The sequence below is a fragment of the Hibiscus syriacus genome, unplaced genomic scaffold, assembly GCF_006381635.1.
Source record: "Hibiscus syriacus cultivar Baekdansim isolate YM2019G1 unplaced genomic scaffold, ASM638163v2 tig00001869_pilon, whole genome shotgun sequence".
NCBI classification, from domain to species: domain Eukaryota; kingdom Viridiplantae; phylum Streptophyta; class Magnoliopsida; order Malvales; family Malvaceae; genus Hibiscus; species Hibiscus syriacus.
In genome coordinates, this window is record NW_024061896.1 from 512,095 (window position 1) to 528,676 (window position 16,582).

At 33.8% G+C, this 16,582-nt stretch overlaps 1 pseudogene; it reads right to left on the minus strand.

Moving 5' to 3' along the window:
- Positions 1 to 329: 329 nt before the first annotated feature.
- LOC120136834 lies at positions 330 to 6,776 on the minus strand (annotated as a pseudogene).
- Positions 6,777 to 16,582: the final 9,806 nt, after the last annotated feature.

Consider the following 16,582-nt stretch of genomic DNA (forward strand, 5'->3'; position numbering starts at 1 on the left):
TTTTTTCATTCAGTGAAGAACTGAAGTATGTGATGAGGAGAGATGGAACTGAGTACGAGCATTATTAAGATTCTGTTTGCCATTGTTATTTGTTTATTGCTATAATAAATTAGCTGACCCTGGAATAATTGTTGCAGTTCTGCCGTGGCCATAGTTAAGGTGTTAGAATCACTAACAATTTGTCAATGTAGCCTCAACCCTTAGATGCTTGTCAACTCAACTTAGATTCACATGTGCAAGCGTAAGTGGTCATCAATCTTTATGATTATGTCTATATGATGCCCAGATCATGTGTGTTTCCATATCCGAACTTCTATACAAAAATTTGGAATTCTGTACGAGGCTGATATGTATCTCAACTCAGTACAATCGAGGGAGGTTGGAGAAAATTGAACGTGGAACAAGGCTTGCATCACCAAGGTTTCAAGTCTCCAACTGGTCCTGCTGTCCAGTTTAGAGTTTTTTCACCGGGCTTCAGGTAAACACTATTGGAATGCGGCAATTTACGAGCTAGGCCATTCAATATCTGATGGAAAGCGTCTCCCGGCAGCGCAGGTTGTGGAAACAACATGGCTCTCTTCATATAAGGATTGGCAAGAAGCCTCTGTTTCCACAAGATTACTTTGGGCGGTATCAATGTGAGAATCATATCCAATTTTGGAACATCTTCTTCCGTAACAAACACTCCGATTTCCTCCCAGGGGATAGCATCGGCAAAGGGTAAAACTATATCATCTGCGACGATGATAGGAATGCAGCCAAATACGACGGCTTTGACAAGCCTAGGACTCCAAGGTGCCCACCCGAGTGGGCACAGGCAGAATATAGCTCGTTGCATGATGAACTATTCTTAGTAGCTTAGCAATTGAAAGCAAAATGTGTTCTTCTATTCATTCATAACAGTGAGGGCTTTATGCCTATTTATACAACTTGTTTACTAACTAACCACAACAACTTGTAACAGTTTCATAACAAACCACTACCGTTCACACACACACTCAACAACCTCACACGATGCACACCAGCTCAGCTCAGCTGATACTAACTTCATTGACACTCAACCCTTATATGCTAATATTCTCCCGTCTTTCTTTTTCTCCTTTTTTTTTCTTCTTCATTCAACATTGTTGAACATGAATTTTGTCTCGAAAAGCATGAAACGACGCCTTAGCCAAAGGCTTGGTAAATCCATCAGCAAGTTGAAAACCATCATGAACATAACTCACCCTCAGTTTACCAACTGCAACCTTCTTTCGGACAAAATGAATGTCAAGATCACATGCTTTGACTTCGCATGATACACTGGATTGGCAGTCATTGCTACCGCACTTGTGTTATCACACCAAATAATAGGAGTATCGAGTGAATGAAGCCCTAGATCACTTAACAAAGCATCGATCCAAGTTACCTCTGCAGCAGCTTCTGCAATGCTTCGATACTCAACTTCCATCGTGGAGCGTGACACCGATTTTTGCTTCTTAGACGCCCAAGTAACCAAGCTGTTACCAAGAAACACTCCATAGCCAGTCATCGAACGCCTATCTCCTGTATCACCCGCCCAATCAGCATCAGAAAAGGCTCTTACACATAACTTAGTATCATCAGTCGAGAAGACTAAGCCATAATCCAATGTACCAGCAAGATAACGTAAAATGCACTTAACAACAACGAGATGTTCTTCACAAGATGATTGCATGAACTGCGTCACCTTATTAACAGCAAAGACAATGTCAGGTCTAGTATGGCAGACATATAATAAAACACCAACAACACTTCGATATTCACGTGCATTAGCTAACAACGCACTTCCTTTCGCTGAATTTTTCATAGCCACAACCATAGGTGTGCAAGTCGAGGACGCTTGAAGCATATCTGTTTTTTCCAACAGCTCGAGTATGTATTTTTTCTGACTTAGAGCTAATCCATCACTAGTCCTCTTAACCTCAATACCGAGAAAGAAAGAAAAGTGCTCCAAGATCTTTTAAAGAGAACTGCTTGTCCAACATACGAATAACAACATCAACTTCCGCATCGGAACTTCCTGTAATTATTATATCATCAACGTATACTAAAATATACGTGCATGAATCATTAACAATTCGAACAAATAGAGATGTATCAGCCCTTGACACCACAAAACCGAGCTCAAGTAGACTGTTCTTGAGTTTATCATTCCAGTTTCGCAGAGCCTGGCGAAGTCCATACAAAGCTTTCTGCAGCTTGCATACTAAGGGAGCCCCATTGGAGCCAAGCTGTTCAAAAATCGGGGGGATGTTGCATATAAAACATCTTCAGCCAAATCACCATTCAAAAATGCATTATTGACATCTATTTGTCGTAACACCATCCTCGAGTCACTGCTACTGCAAGAACCACATAAAAAGTGGCAAACTTGACAACTGGACTAAACGTGGCCACAAAATCATGACCAGCAAATTGTGAAATTCCCTTAGCTACTAGGCGAGCTTTATATCGATGTATAGAACCATCCGGGTTCCGTTTGAGCTTGAATAACCATTTACAGCCCACATCACTCTTTTCACGAGGCAGCTCAACCAAACTCCAAGTTCGATTTTGGATTAAAGCAGAGTACTCCGCATGAACTGCAGCTGCCCGCTTAGTTGACATTAACACATCATGAACATTAGAGGGAACACTGTTATCAAGAATAGTAGTGTATACCTTGGGCTTGTAGACACCACATTTTCTACGAGTTAGCATGGGATGATGATTTCTTGTAGATTCTTGAACATAACTAGAAGGTGCAACTGCCTCTTCCTAAACTAGATCATCAACATTAGTTCCACTTGGACACATAGACTCATTTGAGTCCTCAAGAGCATTTGAGGAAGCAGTAGAACCAGTGACAGAGCTCTCATGCTCATGCACAGGAGCATGCTGATGTTCCGATACACCAGCATCTTTAGTAAGTAATCGATGTACATCTACCACAACGCCAAGAGGTTGACTCTTTTGACCAGATGTGCAACAAGAGCTGTGACTGGATTCAATAGCAAATGGAAATTGCCATTCATCAAATTTCACATGCCTAGACACATATATTTGCTCGTTCTTGCCAAGGCACAAAAACCTTTGTGATGATGACTCACAGCAAGAAACATACATGGTTGTGAATGAAACTCCAATTTATGATGGTTAAACGATCTAAGGTGTGGAAAACACCTACAACCAAAGACCTTTAACAAACTATAGTCAGGTTGCTTATGAAACAACGACTCATATGGAGACAAACCTTGTAGCACCTTTGTGGGCAATCTATTGATGAGATGAACAACCATCATTACAGCATAGGTCCAAAATTTAATAGGCATAGAAGCCTGAGCAAGCAACACCAATGCCAGCTCAATGATATGCCTATGATTGCGTTCAATGACTCCGTTTTGCTTGGAGGTGTGTGGGCAAGTTACACGATACACAACCCCAGCCATTATAAGAACATGAGAGAGACTTCGAAACTCTCTTCCCCAATCACTCTGCACAGCTAATATTTTCGAGTTAAACTTCGTGGACACAAGCTGCTGAAACAACTGAAAAGCATGAATTGCTTGGGATTTATCATGCAACAAATATAACCAAGTGTGTCGTGTACAAGCATCGACAAAACTAACATAATACCTATACCCGTTTGAAGCAACAGTTGAAGGTCCCCACAGATCAGTATAGACCAACTGGAACGGAGCAGTATAAGTTGATTCGGACGCATAAAAAGGAAGCTTATGAATTTTGGCCATATGGCAAGCAAAACAGTGTTCATTCTCATTTTCATCAACAATTACATTTAACAATTTGCAAACTTGCTCTAGAGTCCCATATGCAGGATTCCCTAGGCACCTATGCCAAAGTTCATACAGTTTATTCGAAGAAAGTGCAACATAAGTTTCTGCCGAACCACTACTCCTAGAATATGTATTTGACTGAAAGAAATATAGACCACCATGCTCTTCACCATGCAAAATAATTTCACCAGAATCCTCGTCTTGAACACAACAACTCGAAGCTCGAAATTCAAAGTAAACACCATTGTCCTTAGCAAGCTTTGACACCGGGAGCAAGTTTTTTGTTATCGTAGGCACATGCAACAAATCATTTAACAACAATGCTCGAGAATTAGATTTTAAGGTAGAGTTACCAGTAGCATGAATAGATAGTGGCACACCATTGCCAACAATTAACTTACCTAGGCCTGTAAAATCGCCCTTATGAATAACGAATGAAGCATCAGGTGTGATATGGTGTGATGCACTAGAATCAACCACCCAAGAGCCACTAAAAGTTGTAACATTATGAGCCTCAACAGATCCTTTAGCACAACAGGAACATGCTACATTTTCTGCAGCTTCAAGACTAGAATAGTGAGCACTGTCAGAGTTATCTCGGAATGAAGTACGAGCAGAACCTCAACCAGAAAAATTCTGATCAAATCGATGCCAGTAGTCAACCACTAGATGGCTATTCTTGCCATACAGCTGGCACTGAACCCGCGGCCTTCCACGACCTCGTCCTCGAGTAGTATAACCAGACTCATTACGATAGTCTGATCGATTATACGAATTCATGTTGCTCGATTTGGAACCATTACTCAGATTAGCAACATGAGCACTTAATGGAAACTGATCATCTCGAGCATCAAAACCAACAATTCGAGTTTCAGCATCAATCAACAAGGAGCACACCTTATCAAGAGATAACGAATCTTTCATCGTAGTAATGAACACGACATAAGGCTGATAATCCCTGGAGAGACCTTTTAGGATGCTGGCAACCTGCTCTGCTGTGGAGACCGCACTATCACACGAAGCCAGCGTATCGCACGCCTCCTTGATCCAAGTGAGATAAGTCCTCATGCTATCATCTCCTTTCTTAAGCGACTGAAGCTTGTAATGAAGACTGATGACTGCTGTTGTACAGCGATGCACAAAGAATTGCAATACTTTGTTCCAAACAGCCACTGCTGTCTCCGCGCCAACAAACTGAGAGATAAGGTGTGAGCTGATGGTTGACAATAGCCACGATGCCAGTGCACTATCTTGTGCTACAAAGTCATCGTATAACTCGTTCGGCACAGATTCACCATTTGCATTAACTACAAATGCAGGTGGAGGTTGCAACGTACCAGTTAACAATCGCTTGAGTCGATGGCTACGAACTGTTAGCAGAACTTGATGCTTCCAGAGTAAAAAATTTGACTCATCAAGAATTACATTCACCTTCTTGTCATCTTAGCAGCTACAGCGTCCATGTCCACCAGCAAACGAAGCAGCGAAGCAAAGTACCTCAGGAATAGATGTCGAATGATACCATGATGAACTATTCTTATTTAGTAGCTTAACAATTGAAAGCAAAATGTGTTCTTCTATTCATTCATAACAGTGAGGGCTTTATGCCTATTTATAAAACTTGTTTACTAACTAACCACAACAACTTGTAACAGTTTCATAACTAACCACTACCGTTCACACACACACTCAACAACCTCACACGATGCACACCAGCTCAGCTCAGCTGATACTAACTTCAGTGACACTCAACCCTTATCTGCTAATATTGCATATCCTTATAATAGGTGGTTGGATGATCAGTAGAGATGTCAAAAAGTGGATTGTTCTTGAAATTTTCCCAAACAACTGCCCTTGCACCTCTGTAAGTCATCATAAGTGTCATTTAGGGTATAGCACAAGGTCATTTACAAAAGCTTGGAAGAAAATACCTTGCATAGTAGCCGCCTTCGGGGTTGTTATTCACGCCGTAAAACAGCCCACGGAAGTAGACAAAAATCGAATGTGGAGTTTCCGGTGGGATATGGTGGGCCTGTATCTTTTGAGGGGGAGCATAAGGAGGAATTGTGATTGAACCTTTATTCAAACACACATGGTTCCGTTGCCCGAAAGTCTGAACCAAGGTCGCCCGTCGGAGGAGTGGAAGGATCTCACGCTCTATACCTTTCTCTTCCCGGAGAGGATTTAGAACCATTACCACACGTACTCCACTATAAACAATGTATACGTTTAAGGACCCAAACTAGTACACTTCATCCATTATACACCATCGGAGTCTAGAATAGCAATCCCTTCTTAATCACTTGTGTAGTAGTATGCTCTACTAATCAACATGCTCTCGAATTTGATTGTATATGAATAGATATGTCAAAATGGATCTAGAATACGATTTACTTGTGCAGTTACCTGATAGTGAAAGAATGCTCCGAAATCATGGGGCACGGCGAAGAAATGATCAGCACCCTCAGTCCTATTCCAGTAAGGCCAACTAGAGGAAACAAGCTGAATGGCACTTCTCACCATGCGAGGAGACTTGAAGAGCAATGGCAAGTCAGTGGGAGTAAGATCACAGGTTGCATATATAGGTGTATAAAACCAATCAGCTTCGTCGGGATTGAGTGTTCAAACCGGACTCGATAAGAGAAACCTGTGCATGTAGATCTCAGCAGCAAACATGTGTGAAAGACATCTGGGATCTTTCTGAAGGATCTTCTTGTTGTATTTGCTCGGGCGCTCGTATACATACACTTTCAGCTTCCCTACTGGATCATCTTCCAGGACATCTCCAGCACTTCCTGCAGCATTATTTGATCAAAAGTGACCAAGTACTTTTATCTTTGAGCAACCATAAGAAGAACAAAATATGGCGGAAATTCTTTCGGCGCGAGGACTGTGCTTGGCGACGGTGATGTTCGAAGCCAAGATAAAAGAAATGGCAAACAAACCCCAGAAGCATATCCTCATTGTGGAAGAATCTGAAGAACCAAGAGAAGGAAACACCGAAGAAATTCGAAATGGGTGGTGCATGAGATGAGAAGAAACGTACATATTTTAAGAGAAAGGTGGTTGGTTGGATGTCATTAGGAGTAGTAGTTGAGTTGAGCTGTTTTAGGGAGCTGAATAAACAAATGGAGTATTCAAAGTTAGGGGATTGAAAATGAAAATTTTGGACGGGGAGAAGGCACGCATAATTTTATGAGCTGAATTTATTAAATTTTAAACAACTAACTTATAAAATTTTAAAAAGATAAAAAAATAATTTTAATTAATTAAATAAATATTAAAATATATAATAGTTTAAAATTTTTAGAAGGGCAACTAGTCTATTTACTGCATCCGGTTTGATGTTTATTAAGAGGAAAAGAATAGGTAAAAATATAGTAAAAACTAAGAAGCTTTGATGTTTGAAGTTTGAACTGTAGGTGTGATGCTTGTGAAAGCAGCTGTGCCTTACAGGTTTGATGGCAGATCGATGTCCGTCTCTCGTTTGCATATTAGGATCAAGCAAAGCTGACGTTCTGTGGAAGCGTTAACTCATCCAATGCGACCTATATTCTCGAATAGATACTTTTTTTCCCCTTCAAACTTACTCTTAAGTTTTATTTTACTATAATATTTTATAAAATATGAGCACATATTATGTCATCTCATTAAACCTACTTTTTTTAAAAATATTTTAATAACTTTTTTTATTATAAAATATAAACACATATTTATGTAATATTATTAAATATATTCATTAAATTTATTTACATAAATAAGAGATCATAGGTTCAAATGTCGAGTAACGTAATCTTTTCATTTCTGGTTTTTATTTTAATTAATAATATTTGCATATACAATAAATATATATATATATATATATATATATATTAAGACAATAATACAGTTCTCTCCTCTTATTCCTATATCTTTTGTTTTTCTTATTCTATCTTATTACTTCGTTTAGATTGTTTTATAATATGTTACCATCACGACTTGCTCAGAAGCAATATTGTAATATCGAAGATTAATTTTACAGTCCACAATTCTTCGTTCAAGATCTTAAAAGAATACACTACAATATCATATAAGTGTAATCCACGTTTTTCTCTTTCTTTAAGTTATAATTTTGAATTCGTTCAAATTGTTTTTCCGTAATGATTTTGTTTCATAGTAAATGAATGTATGTGAAGAGGACTACTGCAACTTAGTCTTCCTTTATATTTTATATTTTTTGCTAGAGCAACACTTATGTATAAGTTCAATGAATATGCTGGATTGCTCGAAGTAATTGGTTGTATTGTTGGGTTAAACTAGGGATGGGCATGACCCGACCAAATTTTTTTACATATTTCACTAGACCCAATCCAATCCAAAAAATATATACTCTCCACTCGACTTGAACCCGACCTGAAATAAAAAAAATATTTTTATTCAATAAAAACAATGATTTAATTGAAAAATAATATGTAGAGGGATATTATTGTAATTATTCCTAAATATATAAGGTAAAATTATATTTTTTCCCGAGTCGGGTCGGGTCGGGTATTTTTCACCTAAAACCCGATTTTTTTTATAAGAAAAAACTCAATCGGATCGGATCATGTCAAAACCCGTCGGGCTCGGGGGCCATGCCCATCCCTAGGTTAAACTTGTGTGACTACTATTATTATCTTGAGTATTGTTATTTGCATTATTATAATCATAACAAAATTATTTGACTTATTAAACTAATATGGATTAAACATAGTCTCCGCTTGATTTCCTAATGATGATTTGTTCTTGTTAATATATACTTATAAATATTAACATTTGATTTTGAGGATTGATGGGCATATGAATTGTGACCACTAATTTTTCAGTAGATATATATTCTCTTGTATATTAGATCGATCGATGATTACCTTTTTCTCTACCTTATGTGTTATATTTGATGAATCCACTGTCATTTATGACTGCATCACTTTAGCAACCCCATGGTAGTTTCCATTTAGCGATGTATACTTTTGTTTCAAATAATTCTTGTTGCTAGGTTAAGTTTGGAATGCTTGCTAAGCTCATAGTAACTAAAAGAATCGTTGGCATATTTGCCAAATGATGATAGCGATTATTAATTTAATCAATTTTATCTTTGATTTTTAAAATTCATAACAATATATTATTTTTAATAAATTTTAAGATTATTTTTCGATTTAAACATTCAAATATATAAATTTTCTTTAAAGCCAAAAGTTCCATTTTACACCTTTATTGAAAAATTGAATCATATATTGTAAATAATTTTGAAACGATTTTTTCTAAGGGTTTCAAACTTTAATCGAGTTAGAGATTCATTTTAACACAATAATATTGATACTGCAAGAATAATATTGATATTGTTCATGTGGTATCAATGCATTATCGATGCTAATGCTTTAAAATTTCACAACAGTACTGATACTGCTCAAGCCAAAACTGATACTTCTTTTTTCCCTCAAATTCCAATAAGCTATTTTGGTATCAATACTATTTCAGTATTGATACTACTTATAATAGCAATATCATTACTCTCTTTGAGTAGTATCAGTACCACCATTTTCCAATGGCTATACATTTGTAATTAATGCAGGTAGTATCGATACGACATGCCCGAGTATTGATACTCAAAGCGTCTGGACAATATTTATTGCGGGAAACTTCATCCTCAATAGCTATATTAGCTCTTACAACTATCCAAATGGTTAGAATTGATTGAGGAAGTATAAAAATAAGATTCCAAGTCATACGTGAAGACAAGAGATCACAAAAAAGCAAAAAAAAAAAAAAAAAAAAAATCACATAGAGCAAAATTCAAGTCAACCTTCTTCGCTATTTATTTTTCTTTCAAGGTAACCATTAGTATTCATTTCTCAAGCATTCCTTTTATTCTAGAATTGTGCAAACATTTTTCATGTGAGGTTTTTCTAAGTTTGAAATTTGTAATTTTCTCTTTGAGAGAATTTGTCAAGAATTAGGGGTATAATCATTGAAGGAGTTGTTAGGTTACACCTTATCCTCCAAGGTTGCTACAAATTAATAAATTTTTGAAAATCCTTAGTGTGGATAACTAAGGTAGTGGATGTAAACTTTGTCGTGAAGTCAAACCACTCTAAAATTGTTGTGCTTATCTTTTCAAATTTTCTTTTAGTTTCCACCAATTTTTTTAACAGTCAATTCACCCAATGTTTTCAATTTTCTCTATTCAATTGACTCAATAATTGGTATTAGAGCTTAACTCATTAGAAGGCTCGACTGACTCAATAATTGGTATTAGAGCTTAACTCATTAGAATGCTTAACATCCTCTTGAAAAGATCCTTTGAAGAATTCAACCATCATCATCAATGCTCACTCCATCTACTTCTACAATATTTGGTGAGTCTCAATCCATTTGAAAACCTCCCCATTTTGATGGTGTTAACTATTCTTATTAGAAGAATGAGATGATGCTATTTATTCAATTCACTAGTTTTTGGGTACAAAAAGTGTCGTAACGTCTAAAGAAATCGAAAAATTAATTTTAGGGTTCATTTAGGCTAAAATATGATTTCCCTTTAAAAATAAAAAAAATGTAGTTTGAGTAAATACCAATCTATGTTTAGGGTATGATTGACTCACCAAAAAGATATCTTGTCAGTTCAATAAAATTTAATTTTAAAAATTAGTAAAAGAATTGTTTGGTTTGATTTCCAGAAAAATGATTTCGGGAGTCAATTACGTGTGGGGAAGGGTTGACACCCCCACAACGCTCGGAAAGTGGTACCTAATCGATTATTTATTGTCTTTGCAATGGAAAATTAAGAATTCAAATTTAATTTAACAAATGATCTCGATTTAAATGAATAAATACAAAGTGATTAAAACTCGAGAGAGATAAGTTAATTATTCGTTGCGTTTAACAGAAGAAGCCTAGCTACCTAATATGAGATAGGACGATTTCTCCCTCTTTTCCAACCAAATCAATGAATTATCAATATTTCTTCTCAAGAATTTTAAGTTAAATTGACAATACTTCAACATTTTGAGTTTAGGAGAAATACCATCTAATATAAAGTAGAATGACGATTTTCCCATTCTTGGAAAGAAATAAAAATATTATCATTTTACGGTTGAATGTTATATTTATTCACATAGAGGTTGTGCAACAAGCAAATATTTTATTAAGAAAAATTACCATGCCTTTAAGATAAATAGTTGATGTTGAAATATTTATAAATACCGAGACTATACCATCAAATGGGTCGAGCAACCTATCCTCATTAAATCTAAATATAGAAACATTTATCTTTCTATCCTCCTAATTAATTTTAAAGTGTTGTCATTTTATTTGGTTTCATTGGAGGATATTCATTTATTTTAAATTATCAGAATCATACCACAAGGTGGCTTAGGAAAACCGTTTTCGATAATTTAAAATAAATAAATATTACCTTTTAATTCAATTATGGAAGATGTCGAGTCATGCACGTGAGGCTATCATACTTTTTTAGTTAAATGTCATATAATCACACAATATATTTCATGGAAAATTAATTAAAAAATTAAGGAGATAAATCAAAGAATCAATTTAACTAACAAATAGGCTTGCAATACAAAGAATCAAAATTAAATGCATAAATGAAAAAGGAAAATAATTAAAAATATAAAAGTTAAATCCAAAAAATATGAAAAAGTATAAAAGATATAAACACCAAAATTACTAAAAATATAAAGTAGTAAATATACAAATGAAGAAAATAATAAAAAGTAGAAATATAGAAGAAAAATAATAAATTATGATAAATAAAGATAAATAAAATATGTAAAAGTACGTATCTAATATAATGTATAATATGATATGATATATAATAAATATAAAAATATAAAAATATATACTTATATGTTAATAATAAATATAAATAATACATCAAATATAAATAGAAGTATATATAAAAATAATACATGTGTAAAGATGGTATATATATAATATAAATAATTTTGATAATATATATAGAATATAATATAAAAAAATTAAAAGAAAAGGATATGAATTAAAATAAAAAAAAATCATTGGTTTTCATTGAGAAACCTCAAGGAATGCTAGATTTAAGTAAACTTTTCAAACACACTTTTCTTTTTCCTTGGTTTTCTCTCCTCTGATAAAGTTTTTTAAATAAGGTCAAAATAAAAAGAAATAAAAATAAAATAAATTAAATATGAAAATAAAGAAAATAATAAAAATAATCAGTTTTAATTGAGAACCTCAAGGAATGCTAGAGTTAAGAAAATATTTCGGGAGAATTTTCTTTGTTCCTCGGTTTTCTCTAATCCGATTAGAGTTTTGAAAGAAAAACAAAGTCGTAATCGATCAAAACAACAAATATAAAAGCCCAAAAATAAATAAAAAGTACCATGAAACCAAAAGTTCTCTTTTATTGTTTCTATCCTTAGATTACAATGTCAAAATCTCTTTTCTACTTTTATCTCCTTCTCTCACCCTTGCTTCTCCCCAAAACAAAAGTAGTTTCTTTCTCCAAAAAAATGTGCTCCCCTTTACAAAAGACGAGTGCCTATTTATAGGCTCCCAAAGACTCTAAAAGAGAAAATTCTAGCATCTCTTCATGAATTCTAGATATACTAAATAAATGAAAAAATCCTAAATTACCCAAAATGAATTATGAAAAGTATAAATATGAATTTAGTTACAAATATTCAATATAATTATTGAAAATTCTAATAGATTAAAATTCCCGTATTGGGCCAGTATCCTATTTTCTACATGTGTTGTCTTCACTAAAATAAGCATATATTGAGTTCTTGACATCTGATTGAGGCAATTTAAAATGTGTTGGAAAGCTAATTAAAATTCGATTATATATCAATACGACATCATGCCTTGAAAATGAACAAATCTTTCTTGAAAATTTGTTGCAAGTCAAGTAATGTTTCATGCTTCAAAATCAACTTTAGTAAAAGTGTTTGGGTCTTGGAACAAAAGGAGGCTGAATGAAAATTGGGTATTACAACTGCCCCTCTTTTCTCATTGACGTGTAGGAAGAATAAATAAAATATAAAAAATGACCAATTTACATTTGTTTACTATAGCTTCGTTCCATTACGTCATCGTTTTCCTTTCATCTTTAGTTGATATGCTCTTCAACTTTTTCTACATCTTCAAGAATGATTGTACATTTTTAAGTCAATTTCTAGGGTTTTTTTTACATCTTATACATTTTCAAGTATATAGGTTTAAAAATCTTCGTCTAGTTCATCTTGGTCCCAAAGTAATTGAATCTACTAAAGTTAACATAACTATTAGTTAGCGTGTCTATAAATATTAAAGTTACTTTGAATGATTGGTTCCTCTGTCTGAAGAAGTGAACTTGAGGTTGACTCCTCATTTGAAGGTTAAGTCAAATCTTGGATGTTCTATGAGTATAATATTCTTCATCATGAATTTGAAATATGAGTCGAGAACTATGACTGGAAAATAGCTCCTTACTGTTGAGTTAAACTAGATTAAAAAAAACTCTTTTGTTTTTGAATTTGCTTTCGAACCCAAATATCATTTGTCATGAAGTTGAAATTTGACTTGAAAATCTTGACCGAAAAATAGCTCCTTCCTAGAGTTAATCTAAATTGCAGGCAAATCCTCCATGGCGAGTTAATTCAATTTTGAAATTACTTTCGAACCTAATATCCTTCATTGTGAAATTGAAATTCATCTTTAAAAACTTTGGATTTAAAGTAGCACCTTGTTGTTGAGTTAAGCTAGATTGTAGGTGACTCCTCCATTATGAGTTACGTTAATTTTTAAGTTGGTTTTGAACCTAATATCCTTCGTTGTGAAGTTGAAATTGGTCTTCAAAAACCTTGACCAGTAATATCTCATTGTCCTTGAGTTAATATAAATTATGGACGACTCTTCCGTTGACAGTTAAGTCAAATATATTTGTTCTTTGGGTCTAATATCCTCCGCTATGAAGTTAAAATTTAACTAAAAAAGCTCCAGAATCATACACGTGTGTGTGAAGTCATGAATGTAATGCTCTTATGCATGCCTGAATTGTAGTAAATTAGCTCAAGTGTATTAAAATTTAACTAATATCCTTATATGGGTTAAGTCATGTTAGGAAAATGCCTCGAGTGAGATAAAATTTGTTTTAATGGAAACTTTCACAAGTGAGATAAAAATTTTGTTTCGAGAGAAACTGTCTTGATTAAGATGAAATTTGTTTCAAGGGAAACTTTCTCAAGTGAGGTAAAATTTTTGTTTCGAGAGATACTGTCCATAGTGAGACAAAACCTATTTTAAGAAAAACTATCTCAAGTGAGATAAAAAATTTATTTTGAGAGAAAGTGTCTCGAGTGAGATAAAATTTTGTTTCAACAGAAACTATCTCAAGTGAAATAATATTTTGAGGAAAGTTATCTCGAGTGAGATAAAATTTTATTTAAGGAAAACTATCTAAAACAAGATAAATTTTTGTTTTAAGAAAAACTGTCTCGAGTGATACAAAATTTGTTTTAATGAAAACTATCTCAAGTTAGATATTTTTTTTTGTTTCAGGAGAAACAATCTCAAGGGAGATAAATTTTTTGTTTTTGAAGAGAACCTCTTAAAAACATCTTCAATAGAGGAGAAAATTATTTTTGAGAATGACAATATTTTTTGAAAATTTTAAAGGTTTCCTCAAGAGAGGAGAGGTGATCTTAAGAAAAATAAGATTCTTAAATTTTTTTAAAGATATCATTGAGAGAAGGGAAAATTACCTTGAGAAAGACAAGATTTTTTTAATAAAGCCTCAAAAGAGGCAAAAAATGGTCTTGTGGTTTTGAGAAAGATATTTTATACAACTTTTTTTTAATGAAATCCTCAAGAGAGGAAAACACATGTAACGATGAACGTTTGATGTAAAGATGCATGTGTAAGTAAAATGTTCTTGATGCAAGTGCATGTTTTCATAAATGATAATGATGCAAACATGCATGGGAAATGTTCATTCTTGAATTCTTTGATCTTTCTCATTCATTTCTCAATGGAGTATATCTTCGTAATTTTTTATTCAAAAAAAATTGTTCTTCATGTCTCAATAAAATCTTACCCCCAAGATTCATTTTCTTTGCCGCAACATTGATTCTAAGCTTTTATGTCTAAGAGACCTTTTTCAATTTCCAAGATACATTCCCTAGAGTGACTATCTTATTCGAAAATGTTTTTTTCTTTCTTTAGTTTTTCAAAATTTGAAAAGTTTTTTAAAGAAACAAAATAGTTCCCTTTGTTTTTTATTATCAAACAAATCAATTACCCTTTTAATCCTTCAAAAATTATAGCTCTTTAAAAAACATCGAGACTAATGCTGATTTTGAGATATGGGTTATTTAGGGAATGAAAGGTGTTTCAAATTGGCTTATTTGGTTAAGAATTATCATTTCTAGTTCTATGTTATTCATCATGTTCATATTCTAGAATGTCCACCAGTTCCAAGCTTTAGGAATGCGTCTGGTATGTGGGGTGTGTAGCACCCTTAACCCATAAACATGTACTACTACGAGTCAAAGACGCCACATCAAACATTCAAAAATGTTTTTGAACCCAAATGGGTAAAATTTGTTTCTTTCGCTAGTTTCCAAATTCAAAAACATTTATTATGAAATAATTAATCAGAGAAATCAAAATATGATATAAGTCAAAATATAGTATTTCGGGTTCTGTTTCAAATCCAATTTCAGGTAGTACACGGGTTTCTACCCTGTTTCATATAATAAATAAAATTGTATAATTTAAAATCCCACTTATAGAAATATTTAAAACATAGTTTAGTACTTAATATTTGTACATACTAAATTACATTTGATACAAACTATATTAATAGTTTGCAGACATTACTTATTCGTATGCATGCCAGCTAGAAACTTTAGAACACCATAGGATGTCAATATTGTTACTTGTAAATATTCATTGGTGATTGATACCAAACTCAGCTCCTTACTCCTTTCTTTTTCTTTTACCTACGCGTGAAAATCATCACACGCTAAGTATTAGTGAGGCAATCATAGAAATATTCAAAGCAATGCCTCATATAAATGTAAATGAGTAACAATATTCAATGCATTATGATCACTTCACTTGTATTCCAACCAAGTTACCATATATTAACATGATATAAATCAAATATCAAATTTCTTACCAATATACTTGCCATGTATTCCATAAGCTCATAAGCTTGTTCACCTATTTATAATTTATTAGCCAATAAGCCATAGCCCAAAATATAAACCTATGAGGACCCCGGTATTCGAGTTGAACCGAAGTTCTTACGCATAAGGTTGCGTCAACCCTTTGCATCGAAGTGCTTATGCATAAGGTTTTGTCGACCCTTTTGCAGATAAGTGATTATGCATAATTTGCGTCGATGCTTTGCACTAGGTGTCTTTTAACACTAATCCGATATGCAGCTGCTAGACTCTATGACATGCCATCAATACCACCGACCCTCAACGACATACTTGGGCATATAGTCTATATTTATTTAATCCAACCATGGAAACGTATATTAATATAATTTCATATTGGACAATTCATACTTGAAATAACATCATATATATTAATAATAAACATCATATATAATAACCAGTTATCAATGCATTTTATACACAACCTTTGACATATTTAGAATATGTCAAATATATGATAAATGATATAAATATCATGCCAACATAAATAAGGTAGACATATTGCAAGTCCTACCCGATGGCATATAAAATATACATGTATAATTTCATTCATGCATTGTACTCATTTTT